The sequence below is a fragment of the Carassius auratus genome, unplaced genomic scaffold (genome assembly GCF_003368295.1).
Source record: "Carassius auratus strain Wakin unplaced genomic scaffold, ASM336829v1 scaf_tig00004251, whole genome shotgun sequence".
Lineage (NCBI taxonomy): Eukaryota > Metazoa > Chordata > Actinopteri > Cypriniformes > Cyprinidae > Carassius > Carassius auratus.
In genome coordinates this window covers 1-9,014 of record NW_020523585.1, presented here as the reverse complement: position 1 = coordinate 9,014, position 9,014 = coordinate 1, and positions in this window count along the sequence as shown.

Genomic DNA, 9,014 nt, shown 5'->3' with positions numbered 1-9,014 from the left:
TTTAACTCTAAAGTGCGAAAAGAAAATAAGCAGGTGGCAGAATAGCTGTTTCTGTAATTATATATGATCAGTGAAATTCCTTTTTCCTATTACATAGGCTACATAATTTCTCTCTGCAATCGGCTCGAATTTGCCGTCATGTTTTGGAGTATGTCTCGGGATAGTGTGAGCTCGAAACCAGATGTTAATTCACGTCTCTTTTTGATGCTCAGAATTCGAATGATTTGAAAGAAGTTTGTGACACGGGCATTCTTCTCATATTTCAACTGAGAGAAGAAGGTTATTATGATATCGATTATATGATCTCACCCTCACAGTCACAGACTCGGTAAGTGTTAGAATCAAAGCCGGGTCTGTTAGAGATTCGAAACGTTCACTGAACACATGTGCACAGAGAGATGTGCGTTTGTGCGTGTGTGTTTGTGTGTGTGTGTGTGTGTGTGTGTGTGACAGGGATGCGTCTATGGTTGCCTGAGCGTTGTGGAGTTAAAAATCGCTCCTGAACTTCTTTTCACAAGCGTCTGGTTAGGTTAGTGGTCACGACTCCATAATCCTAAGTCTTGTCACAAGGCTACTCGCTTTTTCTGGTCTTTGCCGACAAGTTACAAAAGGCATTTTATATTTCGGTGCTCAGACCAATAAAATTAAACGAATAGCCTATTCAAATATAAAACTAAATATTAAAATCAACAGCATTTCTAACGTATTAGAATGTATCTGAATCTCATACAATATATAAGCAATATATAATGATTACTCATGTTTATAATATCATTATAAAATGTTGCAGTAAATCGTGCATGTTATTAAAACAATTAAAATATTTTTTAAATAATTAAGTTGGTCACCTAATCAATATTAGATCTAAATAAATATTTAAAATATCCTTTATATCAGAATCTCCCTCGGTCTTATTGGAGATCGTCTCTTGTGAAGATGTGGAGTTCAGTACAGATGTGTGTCATGCAGTGCGTGTCTGTGAAAATAACAAGTGCGTAAATCTGCCTCTGCTAGCCTGAGCAGAATCAGACATCTCATTCACGCTTGAACGTAGAGGGGTGGGAGAAAACAGGAAGATTTTCCCTGTGCTGCCCGGGGGAAAAATCTCTGCAAATCCACAACTTTTCAGTTAAAAAGCCCGTCTCTGTACCTGTAAGCCTGGACCGACATTTTTGCCTGGTGACAATTATAGTAGGCTAATTTAATTATAGTAGGCTATGCTTAGGTGTCAACTAGGCTACAGTCCAATTTTATTTCAGCGGTACAGCTGCACTACCAAGACAAATAACTCGCTTTAAGAATCAATTCCAAAATATGATAAAGAACTGAAAAAAAAAAAATATATAGCCTATAGCCTATATATATTTAGCTTAGCAACAATACGAAAAAAACTATATCCTCGGATCAGCATAAACAGATTTTTTATTGCACTGTGCTCCGAATTAAGATATCTTTGTTAATAATTACACACCATAGTTTACGGCATAGCCTACATGCATCTGCTCAAAAGAACCAAAAATACAGCGCACCCCCATCCTTTTAATCGCGACCAGATGTGAAGACCGAGTAATTGATTTACCGCCATTCAGCGGCCCTAATGCAGACTGAGATGGTTAATTGTGTATTTACTCATTTCTTCGGGAAGTAGCTATAGGCGGCAGGCCCATCTTGACACATGAATATTCCTCTGGGTGAATTACAGCAACTTTTACCATGGTTTACCGTGATGTCTTTGCTCCCTCTCCCGTTTCTCTATCTCCCCAGGCTACCTGTCACAAACATCTGAGCGCCACATGTTAGCCTCCCAACCCGTCTCCTTACGCGAACAATCTTCCCTTGCTTCCTTTGCCCCTCCAGGTTTTCTTCCCAACGGATGTTTCGTTCCAGTGACCCCATGCGCGCTCTTTCACACGTCCTCCAGTTTCGGCCGTCTGTGTAAAAATCGGTCTATTTCACAACTAGGCTTTCTGTTTAATTATTCTCTCTTTAACACATCAATATTGTACGCAAAACAATCACGTCCATACAGTTCTTTGAAACTGAAATTGAGCGCACCGGAAGTAACATCTGCGCGCGTCTTTAAACGGAGTTCCCGCTCCTGTATTGGATATATTGCACGCGACCTTGACAAACCCGCAGCGAGGCATGATAAACTGAGAGGAAATTCCAGCCCGGTCTTCAGGGAGACCATCGGGTGAGCTCTAAGAGTAGGCTAATTCGCCCTTTCGTTTACAGAAGGGAAAATTCTCTAGATTGTAATCGTCAAAATAAGTCTCTATGCTGCTTTAGCTTACACAGATGGCAGTCCCGATATCAGATGAAGTTCAGTAACGGTGTATCTTTACGCTTTGCCAACAGATAAGTCCCCGTTGGTGAAATGTTTGCTTCTGTGTACAATCTATTTTAATGACATCATAAACATATCGTGACACCTATAATGAATAGCCATTATACTGCACAAAGCTTTTTCAATGGAGCGCAGTAGTTCAAGGGAATACTTTGGTGTCACGTTGCAAATCCTGGCCAAATAAATTAATTTTCCTTGCCGGACTGTAAACACTCGGCTAGCCAGGGCGGCAGCATCAATAGAAGAAGTGCGCATGGTATATCACAAACATTTTCCCAAACTGCTGCAGACTTCCAGACCAATTAGGGGCATTTTGCTTTGCATGGTGGAGGAAATAGCTCTCCACGCTGCAAAATGTCACAGAAAAGTTCCTGGGGCAAAAGCCTTTTCTTTTTTTTCTTCTTTTTTTTTGTGCATGTGAGTGTAAGCGTATCCCAGAAGTTCTAGTTCCCCATAAAAACGAGCACAGAGAGGGTTTGAATTTTTCATTGGATGTTTTCACTGCCTTTGCTTTGAACAGGTTCACCAAACTGAATGGGAGCTGTTGAGGTATGCATTTATACATTACATAGTCCAGTCAAAGCTTAGCAAAGCCACCTGATTTGCTTGTAATAATGAAATGTTAAAATAGTTCTTATTTCAGGCAGATGCCAAACACAAATGGTATCTGGCAGTTCCCTGACCTTATCTCCAGCTCTTTACTCTGGACTTTGAACTTGTGGATTTGTGCACAATTTGAAACACATATTGGAACATCTGGAGACATTCCTGGCAATTTAACGCCATGTCACGGTTTATTTATTTTGACTTTAATTGTTATTTAAGTTTGTTTATGTGCATTTATCTATCTACTTATGTAGCCCCATCTTGGCTGCTTGGCTGTAAGCGAATCCGTGAGAAAGTGCAGGATTAACCAGATGGGACGTCAGAATGGTAATGCAACTAGTAATATCATCAAATCTCTCTCACCCTTCATTAAAATAATTTAAAGAGTGGCAGTAAGGAAACTGTGGTGCATCTGTTTCGCTCAAGAAAGAAAAACATTTGAGAAATGCAGTTATTCCGGGCCAGTGGCTGCAGCACGTGCGTGAATACTGAGAACATAATTTTCATTTTTGCCATCAGTAAAGACTGATGAAATGCTTGTGAGATCTTCACAGCATATGTTAGAATTATCCACTCCTCACCCACACAAAACATACATCCTTTTGTTATCATAACCTGTTTTACATTCTTAAAAATAAAGGTTCTGTTTATAACCAATAGGATTTTCACTCTGGTATCATTAGATAATTGTTGTGGGTTCTGCAAAGAACTTTTCTTGTTGATTTATTCCCCCCATGTACTGGTGCTTTAAAGAACCCAGAAACTAAGACTGGTCTGAAGAACCTTAAATGTAATATCAGTAACTTTCCCCCAAAAAACATTTAAAAAAACCCAAAACACTATAGAATCAATATAATTATTGACATGTGGAGAGGGTCCAGCAAAGAACTTTTATTTTAATAGTGTATGAAAAACAATGAAATGTTTATAATGGGTCACTAAAATGACCTCCTTTATTCTTTCATTTTTAAAAGTAACTTAAAATAACTTATTATACGCCTCTATAATCCTACAATTCCTCTATGAATTTTTTTTAAAATCAGAATCTCAGACTATTTAAATACAGCATTTTATGATAGGACGATTGTTTGATTTCTCAATAACCTGATTCTATCTTCAGCATGTTTTCCTTAACTACATTTTAGATTAAATGCAATGAAATCCAAAATGGATATTGCAAAAGTAAAATCTTGTAAAAACTAGTAACAAGTAAAAAGGAGTTGCTACCCTTAAAAAAGCAAACATGCCTAAAATGTGAAAAAGTACTCCAAAGCAGCGTTATTGTGGTCTTTAGTGACCTTTGTGCTTATCTTGTCCAGATTAAGCTTTAAGATTGTGAAAATTTGATGAATATCCATTTGAAACAGATTCTTAGTCCAAGAATAGATTTTAGGGTTTAATTGTGCCTCAAAAAAAAAAAAAAAAAGAAGACAAACAGCTGTTAAGATTTAGCATAACTTTGTGCCGGGCTGAGCCACTCTGCCATCGTGCAATTGAAATAATTTGCCTGAGGTTAGCTGCTAACTCTGCCGGGGGGGTTCCGTTCTTTTATGCCCAGCCATTTAGTAAATGAACACGGCATTAGGTTCTCTTGTGTTTTCGCATTAGAACATCCGCTCACCTTTCTTTGCTGAGCTGCGAGTTCTCCAAGAGGCTGGTGGTCAGATGAGTATTGGTAATGTTGTGTGACTCACGCCAGCTTCGATGTGCACACATGAGCAGATCTTTTGCAAGAGAGTCTGCTTTTTAAGCGCAATCTCTGTCCAAGTCAATCACCATGCGCAAGGCTGGGCCTAAACTTTAAATGAACAGAGTGTGTGTGGGTGTGTTTGAAAGCAGAGAGTATTATTATGAGTGATGAAAAGTGAAATGAGCCTTTGATTGAAGGTTTGATTTTTACATGTGTTATTTGTAGCTGAGTGCATAATAATGTGTGCACATAAGGTCTCCAGTGTTTGCCCATATACAGCTGTGTTGTTGCCCCCACCCTATACCCCTGCCGCTCACAGCCTCAGTGCTCCATGGAAAAGTTCATCAATATTTTGGCCGACCTTTGACATAACCTCTACAATTCTAACAATGGGATTCTGGGTACACTAAATGGCCATGTGGTTGGCAGGGCGGCGGGACTAATGAGGGAATGTCGTCTCGGTTTTACAGTTCAGGCCGAAAGCGGTCAAGTGGAAAAACGGCCCCGGACTGCCTCACGCAAACTTTCAAAGAAGGGGAGCACACAATCCCCACAAGGGCTTTTCTTTCAGTCCGTCACTTCAGCAGCTCACTCTCTGTTTCCCACTCTCTGATCTCTCTATGGTGTCCTATTCATTTTCATCTCTATCTACTCAGCCTATCGAGGTCTTTTTTCTTCTTCTTTTTCTGCTTCTCTCACTTCTCTCACTCGCTCACGCATTCTCTCTCGCTCTCTCTCTGGCTCTCTCTTTTATATTTGGCCAATTATCAGATTAAAGAACACCCAACACAATCTTTTTTGATATAATGAGTATTCACCCTCCCTTGTGAATCATCGTCATTAGAGAGACAGAGCCTGTCATCAGGCCTTCTGTAGTCTGTCTCTTGTGACTGAAGCCCGGTGGCCATCAGTTATGGGTGTTTACAAATTATGGTTTTGTTTTGCTTTATTTTATTAAATAGTTCCAAACAATGCCTGCACTTCTTTTTCAAATCAGCTTGTTAACATTTTTTGACATTTTGAATGTTCCACAAATGGTTTCAGTCAGTTACATTTTGCTCTAATGCATTTATACGAACACACACACACACACACACACACACACACACACACACAAACTCTCATAAATGGAAAATGACAAGATGAATGCAGATCATCACTTATAATAATATACTAACCCACACTCCGAATTCCAGATTCAAAACCTTGGGATGTTCAAAACCTTTTTTCTGTTTCTTTCTCAGTCATTATCAAAGTTGCTAGATGCATTAATTAATTAATAATCAATCGACTTCTCCATATTCGGATTATTTGGCAGTTTGAATGATTGCTAGTAAATTTGCTTTCATGTTCCATCAATAAAAAAGAGAACGCAAACAAAGAGAGAAACTCTAAAAAACTGTCACTGGAATTTTCTTGTTAAGGAAATTCTGTGCTCCAGTGCACCCTCACATGAGCATTGTGTGTCTGTATGAGTATGTGCTTTGAGTATGTGTCCTGTAGCCTGTTGATTTGTCTGTCTACAAGTATCCTTTTCCAGTTGTCTGTTTGACCTTGATTTGGTGAGTGCATCCTAATAATATCTGACGCTTGTGAATGGCAGAGTTGCACAGGACAGCAGTATTTCCAGTGTGGCTCCGGATCACAGTCATAGTCACGCAAGTTCTGAAGTGTATTAATGTGTGCTCTCGCACCTCAACCTGCACTTTCTTTTGGTGCATGTAAGAACTACATTCTGTCACAATACTTATCTGGGCCTGACCCCAAGAAATGCTGATTCTGGATGTGATCTCATCATCGTCTGGCAGAAATTCTAACAGTAAACTCACTCCTGCTTTTCAACACTACTAACAGTTTGAGTTTGGTTTATTATACGTTCTCGTAAAGCAAGCATTATATAAAATAGTCCAATGTTTTCTTACTTTGACAAATATATGCGGTGGGCCTAAAAAGTGTTTGCATTATATTTGACACTTAAAATGTCTGGATTTTCTCAGAACTAAATTCATGGATGTATGAAGGTTCACACAGCTGTCCAATGAGAATGACTGCTGTTGTTCTTATCATATTGACAATAAACATGTTCCGCTGTGTTTGACAACCAAAAAGTGTCCAGGAAATGAAGTCTTCATTTTAAACAATGTCTATTGCTTCATCTTATGAAATTTTAATTTAGTTAAATGTTATTATATAGAAGTGTGCTTGTACTATCCTATTTTAAAAATAAATGCAATATTTGATATCTTGTTTCACAAAGCAAATATATTTACTTATTTTAATGATGTCCAACTGCATATCTATGTCTGTAAATTTACATTTGTCAAATATGTGTGTATGTCCACAAGGATAGAAAAATCAGATTATTTATTTATTTATTTATTTATTCCTTTTAACCTTGTGACATCATTTATTGGTCCCGTTACTTTTTTTTCAGTGCAAAAAAGTTTGCTGTGGGGGTTAGGGGTAGGGATAGAATACACAGTTTGTACTCTATAAAAATGATTATGTCTATGGAAAGTCCCATAAAACACATAAACTCAATGTGTGTGTGTGTGTGTGTGTGTGTTCATTCGTGTGTGGTGGATGCCTTCAGAGGTGGCAAATGCACAAATATACACCCAAGTCTTAGTAAGAAGGAGGTTAGTCAGACATTGAGTGGCTTGTCCTTCCACTAGATTAAACAGATGTTGAAAGGGATACAGATACACAGACAGACACACACATGCGCGCAATAATCCATCATTAATTAAAACCCTTCAGTACAGTCATAGAAAACTGGAGACTTAATCGATTCATGTCTGCAAGATGTCAGTGAGGTATGTAAATTCAACATATGAAGCTCTTGTCATATTAGAAATCCAATTTCCTGTTTGACTTCAGGACAGTGTCTGCTGTTGACTGAGCTCTGAGTTGTTGAATCATCCAACCCCAGTATTTTGTTTCCAATCTTGGGGGAAAATTGTGCAAGCATTGCAAGTTATTCACTGTAGGCAAACCTTCAAACCGACATCTGTGTGGAGCAGAGAGTTATTAGCAGAGAGTGTTTACCTCTTTCTCCTGCAGCATTTCATTAAAAAACTGCACAAACCATCCCTGCCTGTTTCCGAGTCTCGCTGCAAAAAATTTGTGGGTGAGGTGAAAGCTGCTAGGCTTTTTTTCTTCCTCCATTTGTCGGTGTGTGAGACCTTGGGGGATATCAGAGGTGTAACTCATTAATCCAGATGTTTGTGGTAGTTGGAGCACATTTAAGGAAGTCATACACCCTTTAGGCTCAACAGGTTAAATGTCAAAGGACGCACAGCAGAACCTTTGGAAAAACTGACACGTTGTGTGTGTGCGCAACAGGAACACACTCGCCTCGCTCTCTGTTTAGGAAGAAACCTTCATTTCACAGTGTGAGCTTTATTATACAAGTAGCCGTTTTGCTTTGAATCTTTTCGAACAAACTGTGGTTGTGCAGAGATAGTCTTTCTGAACTCGGTTTCACTTCGTCCACTCTAAAGTTTTATGACCGCGTGCGAGGGAGAGCGTAAACGGGTCACGACCCGGCATGGTACTTTTTCTTTCAGAGGAGAAGATGGAAGACTTCGAGGGTCACAGAAAGCGAATGATCTGCTCATGACTGTGGAGAATGTGCATGTAATCTGCCACTGTGGAAATCAGTCAGACACGGTCTCTCTCTCTAACACACTCCCTCTCTCACTCGTCCTTCTTTCTGCAGGTCCATAAAGCTGTGGTGGGTTGTAATTCGTCCCAGTAGAGAATGCCTTGGAAAAACAAAGTATGAATGTCTCACATTGATTTGGGTCAGGAATGTGTGTGTGTGTTCTTCTGCCAGTTTGTTAAGTCATATTGGCAGTATATCATAAAACCGGTAAAGACACTATAGAAAACTATTTGACATTCAGCTAATAAAACTTTCAGTAAGAGGAAAAGAAAAAACAACAGGTTTTATTGAAATAACTGACACAGAATCTTGATAGCAAGCCATATGGAAAGATAATCAAATGATATCACCATATTGTGGAAGTGTGAGTCACACACATTGTGGATCAGGAAAATCACACATTGTGGTGTATGAATCAGATGTGGTTTTATGATTTTTCATTGACCGTCTCTCATAATTACATGAATGCATGTTAAGTTTTTTTTTTCCATAATTTTAGAGCTCGTCCTCTTCCAGTATGTCATATGACTGCAATGAAATTCTCTCAAACAATCATGCAACTTTACACTTTGTAAACATACATTTTGATAACAAATTGTATTGTTTACATTTTTATCAGACACAGACAGAGATGTTAAGAATTCATAATTTTTTTTTTTAAATGTTAGATATTACATTCATTAGACACCGACAGATTCTTTGAA